This window comes from Ylistrum balloti, unplaced genomic scaffold (genome assembly GCF_031769215.1).
Source record: "Ylistrum balloti isolate Yb309-2 unplaced genomic scaffold, AGI_CSIRO_Ybal_v1 Utg370236, whole genome shotgun sequence".
Classification (NCBI taxonomy): domain Eukaryota; kingdom Metazoa; phylum Mollusca; class Bivalvia; order Pectinida; family Pectinidae; genus Ylistrum; species Ylistrum balloti.
In genome coordinates, this window is record NW_026782193.1 from 23,458 (window position 1) to 45,053 (window position 21,596).

Here is a 21,596-nt window from a genome sequence, read left to right on the forward strand (position 1 = left end):
CGGCATGTGATGGGTTGAGATATCTCACAATCTGACGTTGACTGTATATGGGTTTTGTCTACTGTACATTGTAAGTTCCTCTGTTAAATCGTACGACGATGGCGTCACATTGCACAACAACATTGTTTACGTCACATTTCCTGAATCCTAGTGGCATGACGTCATGATGACCTTCGCGTGTGTGCCCTGTCCACGGTTTTCAGGGAACGTGATTTCTCCCTACCTCTTGTTCGTGTTAATGTCGAAAAAACTGTCTGGAACCTTTTTCTCGAAAAACTGGAAAACAGAAAAAAGACATTTCTTAATTATACCATCAACAGCTGTTAATGAGGAACAGTTTTAACAAGTCAGAAAAATTCTCACTGTCTATCTGCGATATTATTCCTGTCTTGGCATCAAGGGAAATAGACGACAGATCTTAGCGACTTGTGCAAGGGTCGGCATCCAGGTAATGGTTGATATTGTTTACAACAAGGCTTTATGGTAGAGACAACATACAGGTATTTCACGGTAAATACAGCAGACACGTGTTTAAGAACGGTAAATACAGCAGACACGTGTTTCATAACGGTAAATACAGCAGACACGTGTTTCAGTACGGTAAATACAGCAGACACGTGTTTCAGAACGGTAAATACAACACACAGGTGTCTCAGGACGGTAACTACAGCAGACACGTGTTTCAGAACGGTAAATACAACACACAGGTGTCTCAGGACGGTAAATACAACACACAGGTATTTCAGAACCGTAAATACAATTGACAGGTGTTTCAGGACGGTAAATACAACACACAGGTGTTTCAGAACGGTAAATACAACACACAGGTATTTCAGAACCGTAAATACAATTGACAGGTGATTTAGGACGGTAAATACAACAGACAGGTGTTTCAGTACGGTAAATACAGCAGACACGTGTTTCAGTACGGTAACTACAGCATACAGATGTTTCAGAACGGTAAATACAGCAGACAGGTGTTTCAGTACGGTAAATACAACAGACACGTGTTTCAGTACGGTAAATACAACAGACACGTGTTTCAGTACGGTAACTACAGCATACAGATGTTTCAGAACGGTAAATACAGCAGACAGGTGTTTCAGTACGGTAAATGCAACAGACACGTGTTTCAGTACGGTAAATACAGCAGACACGTGTTTCAGTACGGTAACTACAGCAGACAGGTGTTTCAGTACGGTAAATACAACAGACAGGTGTTTCAGTACGGTAAATACAGCAGACACGTGTTTCAGTACGGTAACTACAGCATACAGATGTTTCAGAACGGTAAATACAGCAGACAGGTGTTTCAGTACGGTAAATACAACAGACACGTGTTTCAGTACGGTAAATACAACAGACACGTGTTTCAGTACGGTAACTACAGCATACAGATGTTTCAGAACGGTAAATACAGCAGACAGGTGTTTCAGTACGGTAAATACAACAGACACGTGTTTCAGTACGGTAAATACAGCAGACACGTGTTTCAGTACGGTAACTACAGCAGACAGGTGTTTCAGTACGGTAAATACAACAGACAGGTGTTTCAGTACGGTAAATACAACAGACACGTGTTTCAGTGCAGTAAATACAACAAAATTTCACGGAAAAACTCATTAGATTTGATACTTATTTGGGTATGATGGTTTGCAGTGTTGTTTTCTTACTTCTGTTGCTGTTCCTATGTGGATGGACACGTGTTTGTGGTCTTTAACAAGTGTAAACCCTTGCCCATGTTTCTCTACTAAAAGTAACACGTTACAATCTGTTTCTATGATGGTATGAAGCCTTGTCTATTTCCGGGGTAGAAAAATGATACACCCGCGTCCCTGCCCTCTTCGATATAATGAAAGACATATCCAGGTAGAAACATGAACAAAACATGTTGAAAATATAGCATTCCTTCTGGATTCACAAAACATGTGTTTTGTATTATTTTAAAGATAGTTTAAGTTCTTTCAACACACACCTTTGTTCACAGAGAATGTCAATTGTATATTCTGTAGGGCTGTAATACATTATGTTGGACTGTAATACATTCTGTTTGGTTGTAATACATTATGTTGGGTTGTAATACATTATGTTGGACCGTAATACATTATGTTGGGTTGTAATACATTCTGTTTGATTGTAATACATTATGTTGGGTCGTAATATATTATATTGACTGTAATACAGTATATGGACTGTAATACATTATGTTTGGTTGTAATACATTATGTTGGGTTGTAATACATTATGTTGGACTGTAATACATTATGTTGGGTTGTAATACATTATGTTGGGTTGTAATACATTATGTTGGACTGTAATACATTATGTTGGGTTGTAATACATTATGTTGGGTTGTAATACATTATATTGACTGTAATACAGTATATGGACTGTAATACATTATGTTGGGTTGTAATACATTATATTGACTGTAATACAGTATATGGACTGTAATACATTATGTTGGGTTGTAATACATTATGTTGGGTTGTAATACATTATGTTGGGTTGTCTGTTGTGTAGAGACTGAGAAGTTAATAATCAGTAGTTGAGACAAAGAGGTGTGTCGCTTTTATGTTACGGAGCATCGTACTGTCATAATGGAACTAAACGACACACGTTTATACAAATAGTTTATAAAAAGTTGAATTGAAAATAATTATAATCATGTTAAGGTCTGAGATCGAACGTGCGACCCCGTGAAATACGACAAACGTAGAATTAAAGGCTTACAGTCTGCTGTACACACTGGTATACACTTCGACATTTTAATTGGTAAATTCAAAATTGAAAGCATAAATATTTAAAAGTGTTGTACCAATTATTTTAATAAAAACTTCAGGTTTATATAACCACATTGGATTATGTTTAGCTACCTAAAATTTAGTACATGTGTACACTGTGCGTAAAAACAACAGCCAAAGAAATCCTCATGTTTTAATGCAAATTGCTACAAACATTAGGCCCTTAGCATCACTGACGAGTTCTAGAAGGACGACACAGCTGTATGATGTAACATCACCGACGAGTCCTAGACGGACGAAACACCTGTATAATGTAACATCACTGACAGGTCCTAGACGGACGAAACACCTGTATAATGTAACATCACTGACAGGTCCTAGAAGGACGAAATAGCTGTATGATGTAGCATCACTGACGAGTCCTACAAGGACGACACAGCTGTATGATGTAGCATCACTGACGAAATAGCTGTATGATGTAGCATCACTGACGTGTCCTAGAAGGGCAACACAGCTGTATGATGTAGCATCACTGACGAGTCATAGAAGGACGAAACAGCTATAGGATGTAGCATCACAGACGAGTCCTGGAAGGACGAACAGCTGTATGTGTAATATCACTGATGAATCACAGACGGACTAAACAACTGTATGGTGCAACATCACTGACGAGTCCTGGAAGGACGAACAGCTGTAAGTTTAATTCATCTATATTATGTTAAAATGTCAAACCCATTCGTGAGGCTTTCGTACACTTTTCAATACAGAATAAGACACATCAAAGCCAAACAATCAAGTAAAACATTGAATGAATGGCAGGGACGTTAATAACACCATGTCAATATAAAATTTAATTCAGCAAAACCAAACCATTGAACTGTAAAATGCGACTGATTCGTCTTTCTAGGTTCTGCAATCGACATGGGAGACCCCTCTTTGATTTTGAATCAAATTTGTGGTAACAATACCTTTGTGGTGTATCAAGCTATTGATTCGGTTGTTGATGTGGTAATTGGTGCCGTGCGTGTTTACGTCATTAGTAACCTCCATCGCCGTAATTAGTCTAATTATATAGAGATACCCACTGTTAGACCGAACAGAATACAGACAAACAAGGAGACACGTTCGGCGTCACAGGTACCACCAACATGAGTTCTCCTTTCATGTAAAACGCGAAAACAAGAGCAATGGGTGTTACACACTGTAAAGCAAGAGTCCATTCTGCTTCATCATCTCTTTCAATTATCGCCCTGCTCGTTATGTCTATTTCAGGGAGAACGTACCACGGCTCCTCTCCTTGTGATTTCTAATTTTACAGGCATATTAATACGTTTCATTTATAGTAGTTAAGATATCGTTTTCCACCCCGGCATTTTCCACTCCCTCCGATTATAGTACGATCAATAAAATTTTAACCTCCATGGAGGAAAGGTGATTGAAGTTGATGTACAGGAGTCCTACTGACTACTACTTGTCATTTTCCGCCTTCTTAAATAGAAGTTTTTGTTGTCACTATACTTTGCATTGCTGACTTGACGACATAACTATGGAAGACAAGACGTTTCTGGTGCTCTTATTTTGAAACATCCGGGTCCTTTAGAAGCTTTACAATACTGACTCTTTCAAACGCATGTGTCGACGAAAAGGCGACTAATGTACGAGTAGACGACTTGAATTTTTATGATTTTGTCCTCCATAGATTTCATTTTTGCTTTGAACGTATATTTTCATGAAAGACGCCTAGGTACAGTTCACAGCTATATGTTCATAACACCGTTCACATTTACCGGACAAGAAAGCTCTCATAACAAGAGAACGAAGGCGTTTTTTAGTTTAGAATGTGGCATAGTGGTGAATAGATTGGAAAAAGTTCTGGTGGAAGAAATGGGTTTTTTTTTAAAAGAGGGTGTTGAAGATAGGTGAAAGCTTTTGGAGTTCTTTAAGATCCAAATACTTTTGTTTCCATTCCTTAAGTTAACGATATCACAACAAGACTGAAACCTCAATTTGATAGTACTAAAAATTGCAGCTAGATGTTTAAACTGAAGTTTTGGTTGTACAGCTAGACCAGCCAGCCGTAAAATACTGTTTCTATGGATTCTTGTGAAGTTTAGATCTCCATTATAAACGAGAGTGGTCCGTATCCTTACCAATAATAGTTAATCTAAACAATTATAATACTGAAACATGATTAACCAGTATTTCCTCTGAGGAAAGATGATATTAAGTATAAACAGGGTTCTCTTCGTTATGAAGCAAGCAGGGCGTATGGACACCGAGGTGTACTTTGTTTTCAAAATTTCAAGCTGCTTATTCTTTTAAGAATGATGGCCGCCGAATGGATGTTACCCTCTTTGAAAATCAATCCAACGCAGCATGCTCTTGTTTCATCGATTCTCTAACATTGTCTCCAACGGAATCCATAAGTATCTTGAAATTCATATTCCAATTAATAATATACAGGGTTTCATGATATTTTGGATACCTGCTTGCTTTGGATGGTGCTTGAATTGCCAGTTACTATGTACCAAGAGCTACTAGAAAGCCCGTCATTTTACATATATCTAGGTAGCGAAACCAACAGTCGGCAGATTTATCTATTACTCAGCAGGGAAACCAACAGTCGGCAGATTTACCTATTATTCAGCAGGGAAACCAACAGTCGGCAGATTTATCAATTACTCAGCAGCGAAACCAACAGTCGGCAGATTTATCTATTACTCAGCAGGGAAACCAACAGTCGGCAGATTTATCTATTACTAAGTAGCGAAACCAACAGTCGGCAGATTTACCTATTACTCAGCAGGGAAACCAACAGTCGGCATATTTACCTATTATTCAGCAGCGAAACCAACAGTCGGCAGATTTATCTATTACTCAGCAGGGAAACCAACAGTCGGCAGATTTACCTATTACTAAGTAGCGAAACCAACAGTCGGCAGATTTACCTATTACTCAGCAGGGAAACCAACAGTCGGCAGATTTATCTATCACTCAGCAGGGAAACCAACAGTCGGCATATTTACCTATTACTCAGCAGGGAAACCAACAGTCGGCATATTTACCTATTATTCAGCAGCGAAACCAACAGTCGGCAGATTTATCTATTACTCAGCAGGGAAACCAACAGTCGGCATATTTACCTATTACTCAGCAGGGAAACCAACAGTCGGCATATTTACCTATTATTCAGCAGGGAAACCAACAGTCGGCAGATTTATCTATTACTCAGCAGGGAAACCAACAGTCGGCAGATTTACCTATTATTCAGCAGGGAAACCAACAGTCGGCAGATTTACCTATTACTAAGTAGGGAAACCAACAGTCGGCAGATTTACCTATTACTCAGCAGGGAAACCAACAGTCGGCAGATTTACCTATTATTCAGCAGGGAAACCAACAGTCGGCAGATTTATCTATTACTCAGCAGGGAAACCAACAGTCGGCAGATTTACCTATTATTCAGCAGGGAAACCAACAGTCGGCAGATTTACCTATTACTAAGTAGGGAAACCAACAGTCGGCAGATTTACCTATTACTCAGCAGGGAAACCAACAGTCGGCAGATTTATCTATTACTCAGCAGGGAAACCAACAGTCGGCAGATTTATCTATTACTCAGTAGCGAAACCAACAGTACAAACACGACACCTATATAAAGTACAACACGACACTTATGTAAAGAACACAACACGACACTTATGTAAAAAACACAACACGACACTTATGTAAAGAACACAACACGACAATTATGTAAAGTATACAACAAGACACCTATGTACAACACGACACTTATGTAAAGTTCACAACACGACACTTATGTAAAGAACACAACACGACAATTATGCAAAGTACACAACACGACAATTATGTAAAGTATACAACAAGACACCTATGTACAACACGACACTTATGTAAAGTTCACAACACGACACTTATGTAAAGAACACAACACGACACTAATGTAAAGAACACAACACGACACTAATGTAAAGTACAACACGACAATTATGTAAAGTACACAACACGACACTAATGTAAAGAACACAACACGACACTTATGCAAAGAACACAACACGACACTTATGTAAAGTACAAAACACGACACTGATGTAAAGTACACAACACGATACTTATGTAAAGAACACAACACGACACTTATGTAAAGAACACAACACGACACTAATGTAAAGAACACAACACGACACTAATGTAAAGTACAACACGACAATTATGTAAAGTACACAACACGACACTTATGTAAAGAACACAACACGACACTTATGCAAAGAACACAACACGATACTTATGTAAAGTACAAAACACGACACTGATGTAAAGTACACAACACGACACCTATGTAAAGTACACAACACGACAATTATGCAAAGTACACAACACGACAATTATGCAAAGTACACAACACGACACTTATACTTTTGTAAAGTACAAAACACGACAATTATGTAAAGTACACAACACAACACTAATATAAAGTACACAACACGACACTTAAGAAAGTGCACAACACTACACTAATGTAAAGAACACAACACGACACTAATGTAAAGTACACAACAGGGTACTTATGTAAAGTACGCAACACGATACTTATGTAAAGTACACAACACTACACTAATGTAAAGTACACAACACGACACTTATCTAAAGTACGCAACACGATACTTATGTAAAGCACCCAACACGACACTTATGTAAAGTACACAACAAGACACTTATGAAAAAGTACAAAACTCGACGCTTATGTAAAGTACACAACACGACACTAATGTAAAGTAAACAACACGACACTAATGTAAAGTACACAACACTACACTAATGTAAAGCACACAACACAGTACTTATGAAAAAGTACAAAACTCGACGCTTATGTAAAGCACACAACACGACACTAATGTAAAGTAAACAACACGAAACTTATGTAAAGTACACAACACGACACAAATGTAAAGTAAACAACAAGACACTAATGTAAAGTACAAACACGATACTTATGTTAAGTACACAACACGACACTAATGTAAAGTACACAACAAGACACTTATGAAAAAGTACAAAACTCGACACTTATGTAAAGTACACAGCACGACAATTATGTAAAGTACCCAACACGACACTTATGTAAAGTACACAACACGACACTTATGTAAAGTACACAACACGACAATTATGTTAAGTACACAACACGACAATGATGTAAAGTACACAACACGACAATGATATAAAGTAAACAACACGACACTTATGTAAAGTACAAACACGATACTTATGTAAAGTATACAACACGACACTTATGAAAAAGTACAAAACTCGACACTTATGTAAAGTACACAGCACGACAATTATGTAAAGTACCCAACACGACACTCATGTAAAGTACACAACACGACAATTATGTAAAGTACACAACACGACAATTATGTTAAGTACACAACACGACAATGATGTAAAGTACACAACACGACAATGATATAAAGTAAACAACACGACACTTATGTAAAGTACACAACACTACACTAATGTAAAGTACACAACATAGTACTTATGTAAAGTACGCAACACGATACTTATGTAAAGTACACAACACTACACTAATGTAAAGTACACAACACGGTACTTATTTAAAGTACCAAATACGATACGTATGTAAAGTACACAACACGACACTAATGTAAAGTACACAACACGACACTAATGTAAGTAAACAACACGACACTTATGTAAAGCACACAACACGACACTTATGTAAAGTACACAAGACACTTATGAAAAAGTACAAAACTCGACGCTTATGTAAAGTACACAACACGACACTAATGTAAAGTAAACAACTCGACACTTATGTAAAGTACACAACACTACACTAATGTAAAGCACACAACACGGTACTTATGTAAAGTACAAAATACGATACTTATGTAAAGTACACAACACGACACTAATGTAAAGTACACAACACGACACTAATGTAAAGTACACAACAAGACACTTATGAAAAAGTACAAAACTCGACACTTATGTAAAGTACACAACACGACAATTATGTAAAGTACCCAACACGACACTAATGTAAAGTACACAACACGACACTTATGTAAAGTACACAACACGACAATTATGTTAAGTACACAACACGACAATGATGTAAAGTACACAACACGACAATGATATAAAGTAAACAACACGACACTTATGTAAAGTACACAACACTACACTAATGTAAAGTACACAACATGGTACTTATGTAAAGTACGCAACACGATACTTATATAAAGTACACAACACGACACTAATGTATAGTACACAACACGACACTAATGTAAAGTAAATAACACGACACTTATGTAAAGTACGCAACACGATACTTATGTAAAGTACACAACACAACACTAATGTAAAGTACACAAGACACTTATGAAAAAGTACAAAACTCGACGCTGATGTAAAGTACACAACACGACACTAATGTAAAGTAAACAACACGACACTTATGTAAAGTACGCAACACGATACTTATGTAAAGTACAAACACGATACTTATGTAAAGTACACAACACGACAATTATGTTAAGTACACAACACGACAATGATGTAAAGTACACAACATGGTACTTATGTAAAGTACGCAACACGATACTTATGTAAAGTACACAACACTACACTAATGTAAAGTACACAACACGGTACTTATTTAAAGTACCAAATACGATACTTATGTAAAGTTCACAACACAACACTAATGTAAAGTACACAAGACACTTATGAAAAAGGACAAAACTCGACGCTGATGTAAAGTACACAACACGACACTAATGTAAAGTAAACAACACGACACTTATGTAAAGTACGCAACACGATACTTATGTAAAGTACAAACACGATACTTATGTAAAGTACACAACACGACAATTATGTTAAGTACACAACACGACAATGATGTAAAGTACACAACACGACAATGATATAAAGTAAACAACACGACACTTATGTAAAGTACACAACACTACACTAATGTAAAGTACACAACATGGTACTTATGTAAAGTACGCAACACGATACTTATGTAAAGTACACAACACTACACTAATGTAAAGTACACAACACGGTACTTATTTAAAGTACCAAATACGATACGTATGTAAACTACACAACACGACACTAATGTAAAGTACACAACACGACACTAATGTAAGTAAACAACACGACACTTATGTAAAGTACGCAACACGATACTTATGTAAAGCACACAACAAGACACTTATGTAAAGTACACAAGACACTTATGAAAAAGTACAAAACTCGACGCTTATGTAAAGTACACAACACGACATTAATGTAAAGTAAACAACACGACACTTATGTAAAGTACACAACACTACACTAATGTAAAGTACACAACACGGTACTTATTTAAAGTACCAAATACGATACGTATGTAAAGTACACAACACGACACTAATGTAAAGTACACAACACGACACTAATGTAAGTAAACAACACGACACTAATGTAAAGTACACAACACGACACTAATGTAAGTAAACAACACGACACTAATGTAAAGTACACAACACGACACTAATGTAAAGTACACAACAAGACACTTATGAAAAAGTACAAAACTCGACACTTATGTAAAGTACGCAACACGACAATTATGTAAAGTACCCAACACGACACTAATGTAAAGTACACAACACGACAATTATGTAAAGTACACAACACGACAATTATGTTAAGTACAAACACGATACTTATGTAAAGTACACAACACGACACTAATGTAAAGTACACAACAAGACACTTATGAAAAAGTACAAAACTCGACACTTATGTAAAGTACACAACACGACAATTACGTAAAGTACTCAACACGACACTAATGTAAAGTACACAACACGACACTTATGTAAAGTACACAACACGACAATGATGTAAAGTACACAACACGACAATGATATAAAGTAAACAACACGACACTTATGTAAAGTACACAACACTACACTAATGTAAAGTACACAACATGGTACTTATGTAAAGTACACAACACGACACTAATGTAAAGTACACAACAAGACACTTATGAAAAAGTACAAAACTCGACACTTATGTAAAGTACGCAATACGACAATTATGTAAAGTACACAACACGACACTAATGTAAAGTACACAAGACACTTATGAAAAAGTACAAAACTCGACACTTATGTAAAGTACACAACACGACAATTATGTAAAGTACCCAACACGACACTAATGTAAAGTACACAACACGACACTTATGTAAAGTACACAACACGACAATTATGTTAAGTACACAACACGACAATGATGTAAAGTACACAACACGACAATGATATAAAGTAAACAACACGACACTTATGTAAAGTACACAACACTACACTAATGTAAAGTACACAACATGGTACTTATGTAAAGTACGCAACACGATACTTATGTAAAGTACACAACACGACACTAATGTAAAGTACACAACACGACACTAATGTAAAGTAAATAACACGACACTTATGTAAAGTACGCAACACGATACTTATGTAAAGTTCACAACACGACACTAATGTAAAGTACACAACAAGACACTTATGAAAAAGTACACAACACGAAAATTATGTAAAGTACACAACACGACACTCGTGTAAGGTACGCAACACGATACTTATGTAAAGTACAACACGACAATTATGTAAAGTACACAACACGACACTCGTGTAAGGTACCCAACACGACACTAATGTAAAGTACACAACACGACAATGATGTAAAGTACACAACACGACAATGATGTAAAGTACACAACACGACACCTGTGTAACTACACAATGTATATAGCACGTTCGAAACGTATACAATAATCGTGACATGTCCAGTGGGTGATCTTGTGGTCGTATGGTGTAGTGCAATGCATTTGCCTTTAAAATCTGGGGTCCCAATCCCTGATTGGACGTGAAATGTTAAATGTTTACTGCCCGACTACTCGAGTTTCCGCGGTAGTCCCGGTCCTTCTTACAGTTACACCCGTCGTGCTCTAACGTCCAGGCCAAGTGTTTTAATTTATAGCGTGTTGGACTAGTTGTAAAATGATTAAAGTTTATCTATATACCTAGTTTTATATTCCTTGCAAATCAATGAAATCTGTATAATACCAGTGTGTCTAGTTTGAATGTTCATAATAAAGAAAATCTGTACAAGAAAAGGAGGATTTGTCTTATTTCATGTTGATTATGTATACAGTGATATGGCCAGTTGTACATGTATAGTTCAGAGAGAAATAACTAGAAAGTTCGTTCGGTTTTGATAATTGCACCAAAGAAGAGTATGTAGGTGATTGAAACTCTAGTCACATCACGCGCAATTGATCTTTGTCTGGAAGGAAAGGTTTTCTTCAATCCTACACTCACACTGTGTGGTTTATCAATTGATTCGCTCACTTGTAATTTGTATTCATTTAATATAAAATATTTTCGAGAGGGAGAGACGTCGTTTTGCGAATCCTTGGTTTAAGCTTACAGAGGCAGTATTTATTTGACGCGGTAGAACAGTCAGTTCTGAAAACACGTTTATTTTTTTGAGATGTTCATGTACAAGGTCTCGGGATGAAGATTTCAGTTTCTTTCTCCCTAATGTAAATCATTGTTAGAAAGCGACAATTCTGAATAGATCTGATAACTAGGACTTCAGATTCAATGTCTTCCCGATGGAGGACCGATTTCAAATAATACATTGTCTTTCAGTTATAAGAGTTCGAGACAACGAGGTTTGCCTGTATTTCATGCAAGAATCTAGAAATGCCATTTATTTCCACTGGATATTAATTGGACAATCAATATTTAGTTGTACGTTTCTGGCACCCGACCCTCTTAATAGAAGTCAATGATGGCCAACTACAGATATTAATAATTACAATTGTCTAGAAATTTACTCAAGTTAAACGAATGCACGCAGCAACTCCCGCACTTCAAGTAGTATTTTTTGTATGTAAGGGCAATCAATATTGTCAAATATCACGTGATTAAAAAGTACAGCTGAACACGTGGAATGTGGTGTAGAATATTATTCGATATAATTCGATGTCGTGTAGAATATTACTGGATATTTTAAAGATTTAATAACCCGAAGATAGTTACATTTTTATGTACAGACTTCAAATGTAGCCGTTCCCTGATAACTTAAACAAAATTTTTAAAAATGTTAATTTATATTTCAACAGTTCTCTTTCATAAAGATACACTTATGTTCTCATCGATTTCAATTTCAAAATATTCCGACATAAAAACGGAAACCATCAGAATTCCAGCCCAGTTTGTGATACGATGACGTCTGGCGGAATCATTCAAAACATGAGATCATTTTCCGTGTATAATGAGAATAGTGAAGAATATTATTGGATTTGGTGAAGACAGTTAGGATATCAATGGATGTTGTGTCTAATATTTTTGAATATGGTGAAGAATACTCAAGAAGTGGAATACATTTGATCAATCTTTAACACCCTCTTCTTAACACATGTCTTCTATAAGAACATGCGATTTTTACACTTTGTACATCACAGCATCTCATTGTAAACTGAAAGAACGCCATCGTTCTCTCATTGTGAGAGTTTTCTATTCCAAAAAAAGGTGAACGGCGGTATAGACATATGGTTGTGAACTATTTTGAAGCGTATTTCTTGAAAAATACGCCCAATTAAAAGAACAAAAAATACGGAGGGCAAATTTATAAAAATGATCGAGTTTCTTGTTGAAAAACTTGTTTTTGTTCTCACGCGAGGCTGGATTCGTTGTAATGTCGTTTGATTTGACTTTTAGATATATTGATTACATGGTGTCCTCATTAAAACAAAAAATATCGACCACGACCATCATATATCTCCACCAGAACAGGAAATCAGACACGACAGACCCTTCTTCATCAGCTGCTTATCTCGATCTTTTCCTACAACGAAAACAACACGGCCAGCTTTCCAACAAGCTGTATGATAAGTATGGTGATCTTAATTTCCTTATTTTGAATTTTCCATTTCTGGATAGCAACAGCGCTGCACGTCCAACTTGTGAAGTTTACAGCTCGCAGGCCTGATACCGTTCTGATGCAAAAAAGCGTCAACTGACCGATAACCTCTTAACACATGGTTTAAAAATATGCAGGTTAATGAAAAAATTAAAGGGAGGGTTTTGCGGTCGTCTTAGTGATCTCATTGAGAAATATTCTATGTCTTTGTGCTGACTGAAGTTGGACGTATTTGATGCCCGTTAGTTTGTCTGATGGTTCTGTTGTGGTATATCTTGATCTCATTGACAACGTAACGTTACTTAATTGGATCGACCCAGATTTACATAGCGAGTGTCGTCGATGAAGCAGAAGACGTTAACTATTTAGAAATACTTGGACTTTTTCTACTTACACTTTTGCAGGAATCACCGTGGAAAACATCTTTTGACCACATATGGTGTAGAATATTACTGGATATGGTGTAGAATATTACTAGATATGGTGTAGAATATTACTGGATATGGTGTAGAATATTACTGGATATGGTGTAGAATATTACTAGATATGGTGTAGAATATTACTGGATATGGTGTAGAATATTACTAGATATGGTGTAGAATATTACTGGATATGGTGTAGAATATCACTGGATATGGTGTAGAATATTACTGGATATGGTGTAGAATATTACTGGATATTACTAGATATGGTGTAGAATATTACTAGATATGGTGTAGAATATCACTGGATATGGTGTAGAATATCACTGGATATGGTGTAGAATATCACTGGATATGGTGTAGAATATTACTGGATATTACTAGATATGGTGTAGAATATTACTGGATATTACTAGATATGGTGTAGAATATTACTGGATATGGTGTAGAATATTACTAGATATGGTGTAGAATATTACTGGATATGGTGTAGAATATTACTGGATATGGTGTAGAATATTACTGGATATTACTGAATATGGTGTAGAATATAACTGGATATTACTGGATATGGTGTAGAATATTACTGGATATGGTGTAGAATATTACTGGATATGGTGTAGAATATTACTAGATATGGTGTAGAATATTACTGGATATGGTGTGGAATATCACTGGATATGGTGTAGAATATTACTGGATATGGTGTAGAATATTACTTTATATTACTAGATATGGTGTAGAATATTACTGGATATGGTGTAGAATATTACTGGATATGGTGTAGAATATCACTGGATCTGGTGTAGAATATTACTAGATATGGTGTAGAATATTACTGGATATTACTAGATATGGTGTAGAATATTACTGGATATTACTAGATATGGTGTAGAATATTACTGGATATGGTGTAGAATATTACTGGATATGGTGTAGAATATTACTGGATATTACTGAATATGGTGTAGAATATAACTGGATATTACTGGATATGGTGTAGAATATTACTGGATATGGTGTAGAATATTACTAGATATGGTGTAGAATATTACTGGATATTACTGAATATGGTGTAGAATATAACTGGAATTATTCATGATCACAAATCCCTGTCGTATTTCAATAAAACATTTTCCCAAACTCTGTTTGATTTGTTTATTGATTATTAACACAAAAACAACAACAATATTTATATCAACTCAGTACTAACTGACAGGCTTCAAATATGGGCGGAAGTGATCTGTCGCCATCTTGTGTTACAAATATAGTACTGGTTTGTTCTGTACATACTCACATGGTACTCACACTTACATCGCACAGTCGATTACATGGGCACCATTACCAATATAGTTATTATGGATATCATTTAGTCCAACAGATAAACCTTGTGTATCACTGGTGTTATGCTGCTAAATCTATTAGAACAAATGTTAACTTACCTACGTTTAATATCAAAAACTGGTATCCTTACTTAGTCTACCTGGTCTTAAACATAACCACGTGATCCCTTGTCAATAAACTAGAACAGAAAACAGAGACACGTGATCCCTCGTCAATAAATTAGAACAGAAAACATATACACGTGATCCCTCCTCAATAAATTAGAACAGAAAACATAGACACGTGATCCCTCGTCAATAAACTAGAACAGAAAACAGAGACACGTGATCCCTCGTCAATAAATTAGAACAGAAAACATATACACGTGATCCCTCCTCAATAAATTAGAACAGAAAACATAGACACGTGATCCCTCGTCAATAAACTAGAACAGAAAACATAGACACGTGATCCCTCGTCAATAAACAAGAACAGAAAACATAGACATGTGATCCCTCCTCAATAAATTAGAACAGAAAACATATACACGTGATCCCTCGTAAATAAACTAGAACAGAAAACATAGACACGTGATCCCTCCTCAATAAATTAGAACACAAAACATAGGCACGTGATCCCTCGTCAATAAACTAGACCAGAAAACATAGACACGTGATCCCTCCTCAATAAATTAGAACACAAAACAATGGCACGTGATCCCTCGTCAATAAACTAGAACAGAAAACGTATACACGTGATCCCTCGTCAATAAATTAGAACACAAAACATAGGCACGTGATCCCTCGTCAATAAACTAGAACAGAAAACATATACACGTGATCCCTCGTCAATAAACTAGAACAGAAAACGTATACACGTGATCCCTCGTCAATAAATTAGAACACAAAACATAGGCATGTGATCCCTCGTCAATAAACTAGAACAGAAAACATATACACGTGATCCCTCGTCAATAAACTAGAACAGAAAACATAGACACGTGATCCCTCCTCAATAAATTAGAACACAAAACATAGGCACGTGATCCCTCGTCAATGAACTAGAACTCAAAACATAAGCACGTGATCCCTCGTAAATAAAGTAGAACACAAGATATAAGCATGTGATCCCTCGTCAATAAACATATTAAACAGACACAAGATCCCCTATCAATGGCCTTTGATCACGAGAGCACAAGGTTATTGGCAGCGATTTACAGTTGATGATATTTTTAACCTTTGACTTTAATATAACAGCACAAGTAACCGTTCGTGTTGACGTGGCATCAGTCACCATATTTGGAAGCGAAGAAAAGACCCGAAATTCGGCAAAATGACAGAAAAGTGATAAGGATTTTTGTCATGGATGTTTTACACTGTATCAATATGTCAGTCACTACAGAATGAAAGAAGATCTTAAACTCTATAAAATAGTTCGTCCCCACTCCTAAGGGGGTGTTCATGTGTTATAGTAATGCGTTACAGCGCCACAATCGGCCGCCTTAGTAGTCCTAAACTGCGACTGTCTGCTAGTTGTACTTTTATCGTTATATATATTTACGTCGATAGGTATAACATACAAAAAACATTGTAAATGTCAAACAGTAAGGCAGACACTCAACAACTTGTCACTTCACGTATATACAATATAGAAAAAGACTTAATTCTCTTGTTAAACAGGTTGTAATATCGTTGGATTTTAGAAGATACACTGGAACTCATTCGTTCAGTTTTGCGGATTTTTCTTCTTCAGAAAATGAGACTACATGTTGGATTTTCGAAGCATTCTCTAAAAGACGTTTCCAACTAATTAACTAACAACTGGATACGATTAAACTGTAAGTGAGTTGTTAACAAAATCACGCGACATATTGGAGATCTATGTAACAATGTCATATAAGCACTGAAACAGACATGTTCACATATAGATACATTTCTTTCCCGCGGTAGTTATACTCAGCCATTGTTATAACTCATTTTACAGAAAGTTTCGTGACATTTCTCTCACATCATTATAATCTTCAACAAAATACAAAATATTCCTCCAAACAGCTATTTGTTTGTTCACAAGTTTAAAAAAAAATGTCAAAAAGAAGAAAAGAAAATGTGATATATTGATTTGATTGTCTTTTTTCTGAGGTATCACTCTGCTAGATATTTCATTGATTTTATTACGCAATGATACATTAGATATAAAACATTTGGAGGGTTTCGTATCCTCGGAACAACCGAGAATTACCCAGACGACGGATGTCTGAATATCCACAGTAACGACTGAGAATTACCCAGACGACGGAGGTCTACATATCCACAGTAACGAATGAGAATTACCCAGACGACGGAGGTCTACATATCCACAGTAACGACTGAGAATTACCCAGACGACGGAGGTCTACATATCCACAGTAACGACTGAGAATTACCCAGACGACGGAGGTCTACATATCCACAGTAACGACTGAGAATTACCCAGACGACGGAGGTCTACATATCCACAGTAACGACTGAGAATTACCCAGACGACGGAGGTCTACATATCCACAGTAACGACTGAGAATTACCCAGACGACGGAGGTCCGCATATCCACAGTAACGACTGAGAATTACCCAGACGACGGAGGTCTGCATATCCACAGTAACGACTGAGAATTACCCAGACGACGGATGTCTGCATATCCACAGTAACGACTGAGAATTACCCAGACGACGGAGGTCTACATATCCACAGTAACGACTGAGAATTACCCAGACGACGGAGGTCTACATATCCACAGTAACGACTGAGAATTACCCAGACGACGGAGGTCTACATATCCACAGTAACGACTGAGAATTACCCAGACGACGGAGGTCTACATATCCACAGTAACGACTGAGAATTACCCAGACGACGGAGGTCTACATATCCACAGTAACGACTGAGAATTACCCAGACGACGGAGGTCTACATATCCACAGTAACGACTGAGAATTACCCAGACGACGGAGCTCTACATATCCACAGTAACGACTGAGAATTACCCAGACGACGGATGTCTGCATATCCACAGTAACGACTGAGAATTACCCAGACGACGGAGGTCTACATATCCACAGTAACGACTGAGAATTACCCAGACGACGGAGGTCTACATATCCACAGTAACGACTGAGAATTACCCAGACGACGGAGGTCTACATATCCACAGTAACGACTGAGAATTACCCAGACGACGGAGGTCTACATATCCACTGTAACGACTGAGAATTACCCAGACGACGGAGGTCTACATATCCACAGTAACGACTGAGAATTACCCAGACGACGGAGGTCTACACACCAACTTTAACGACAGTTTCATAAAGTAAACACTAATTTTAATTGCATGGTATCCCGTCTGTAACTCGTGTTAATACCAATTAGCCGGTGGACGTCACAACACCTCACCCATTTGTCTTGTTGGTAGTCAGTGTACAAGTTATTTACGAACGTTCTCATAGTCTGTTGTATCTATCTTAGCAGTCGTATTCATTTGATTTATTTATTCATTATGATAAATTAGCTTTGTAGACCTTAGAGGTAAATGTGTCCATTGTGTAATGATATTCGTGTGCTAACGCCTGATGTTTCGTTTACTTAAGCGTAACACATCACAGATACACGCTCAATTATAACAGACTGATTTAACATATCAATATAGATAAAGGTAAGTAGTCATCACATGATACTTATGATACAATCACCAAATAGTCTGTAGAGGTGCGTTCCGGGAAGGCTCAATATCACCCTATCCCCGCGCGAGGAGTCTCCCACGACGTCAGTCACGTTCATCTCCTTCTCGTCTAAAACAGGATTTCCATTTGTAGATCCTAGATGAGACACAGAATGAGGTTCACGGTAAAATAGTCCGGGTATTCACATATTTGAGCAAAATGCATTTAATACATAGTGATCTTGTTTAATACTGTTACAACATCCGATAAAAAAAGACGGCAAAATATAGACACATATACCTTAACTATACCTAGTACGTGTGAGAGATTAAATCGAAGGTATGGAGGAAATTCACGGTAACAATCCATTTCCCTTGGCTAAACTCAGGAATGTGATGAATGCGCAGCAATTTTACTTATAGCGTACATGACACGTCAGGACAGTATCCGCGGAGTTAGGGTAAGTGGATGGTTTTATCCTGGTTTCAGTTTTCCCTTCTCCTGCCTCCTCCTTGTTACACATCACGACAACACAAGGCATGGACATTGCTATTTCTTTGGGGATAGAAGCCTCCTCACACCTACACAAGACTAAAGTATTCCTCCGCGAAGCAAGTACGGTCAATTTAGTGTCCTTTGTGCTCATGCAATGTTGATTTTGCTTCCGGTTTCGCCGCTTGAGAAACGGGGTAATCCCGAAGGTGTTTACGTCTCTTTTCCAGCACCTGGAAAGTAACGGAACCAAAGCACAATTAAGAGATGAGAATTTTGAAACAAAAGGCACTCATAAACAAAACAAATTGTGTAATGTGATATTAAATAAAGAATCAGTGTTGATAAAGTGTGTGTGTTGTAACATTCCTGGTATATATAAATCAGTGATGATAAAGTGTGTGTGTTGTAACATTCCTGGTAAATATATAAATCAGTGATGATAAAGTGTGTGTGTTGTAACATTCCTGGTATATATAAATCAGTGATGATAAAGTGTGTGTGTTGTAACATTCCTGGCATATATAAATCAGTGATGATAAAGTGTGTGTGTTGTAACATTCCTGGTATATATAAATCAGTGATGATAAAGTGTGTGTGTTGTAACATTCCTGGTATATATAAATCAGTGATGATAAAGTGTGTGTGTTGTAACATTCCTGGTATATATAAATCAGTGATGATTGTGTGTGTTGTAACATTCCTGGTATATATAAATCAGTGATGATAAAGTGTGTTGTAACATTCCTGGTATATATAAATCAGTGATGATAAAGTGTGTGTGTTGTAACATTCCTGGTATATATAAATCAGTGATGATAAAGTGTGTGTGTTGTAACATTCCTGGTATATATAAATCAGTGATGATAAAGTGTGTGTGTTGTAACATTCCTGGTATATATAAATCAGTGATGATAAAGTGTGTGTGTTGTAACATTCCTGGTATATATAAATCAGTGATGATAAAGTGTGTGTGTTGTAACATTCCTGGTATATATAAATCAGTGATGATAAAGTGTGTGTGTTGTAACATTCCTGGTATATATAAATCAGTGATGATAAAGTGTGTGTGTTGTAACATTCCTGGTATATATAAATCAGTGATGATAAAGTGTGTGTGTTGTAACATTCCTGGTATATATAAATCAGTGATGATAAAGTGTGTGTGTTGTAACATTCCTGGTATATATAAATCAGTGATGATAAAGTGTGTGTGTTGTAACATTCCTGGTATATATAAATAAGTGATGATAAAGTGTGTGTGTAACATTCCTGGTATATATAAATCAGTGATGATAAAGTGTGTGTGTTGTAACATTCCTGGTATATATAAATCAGTGATGATAAAGTGTGTGTGTTGTAACATTCCTGGTATATATAAATCAGTGATGATAAAGTGTGTGTGTTGTAACATTCCTGGTATATATAAATCAGTGATGATAAAGTGTGTGTGTTGTAACATTCCTGGTATATATAAATCAGTGATGATAAAGTGTGTGTGTTGTAACATTCCTGGTATATATAAATCAGTGATGATAAAGTGTGTGTGTTGTAACATTCCTGGTATATATAAATCAGTGATGATAAAGTGTGTGTGTTGTAACATTCCTGGTATATATAAATCAGTGATGATAAAGTGTGTGTGTTGTAACATTCCTGGTATATATAAATCAGTGATGATAAAGTGTGTGTGTTGTAACATTCCTGGTATATATAAATCAGTGATGATAAAGTGTGTGTGTTGTAACATTCCTGGTATATATAAATCAGTGATGATAAAGTGTGTGTGTTGTAACATTCCTGGTATATATAAATCAGTGATGATAAAGTGTGTGTGTTGTAACATTCCTGGTATATATAAATCAGTTATG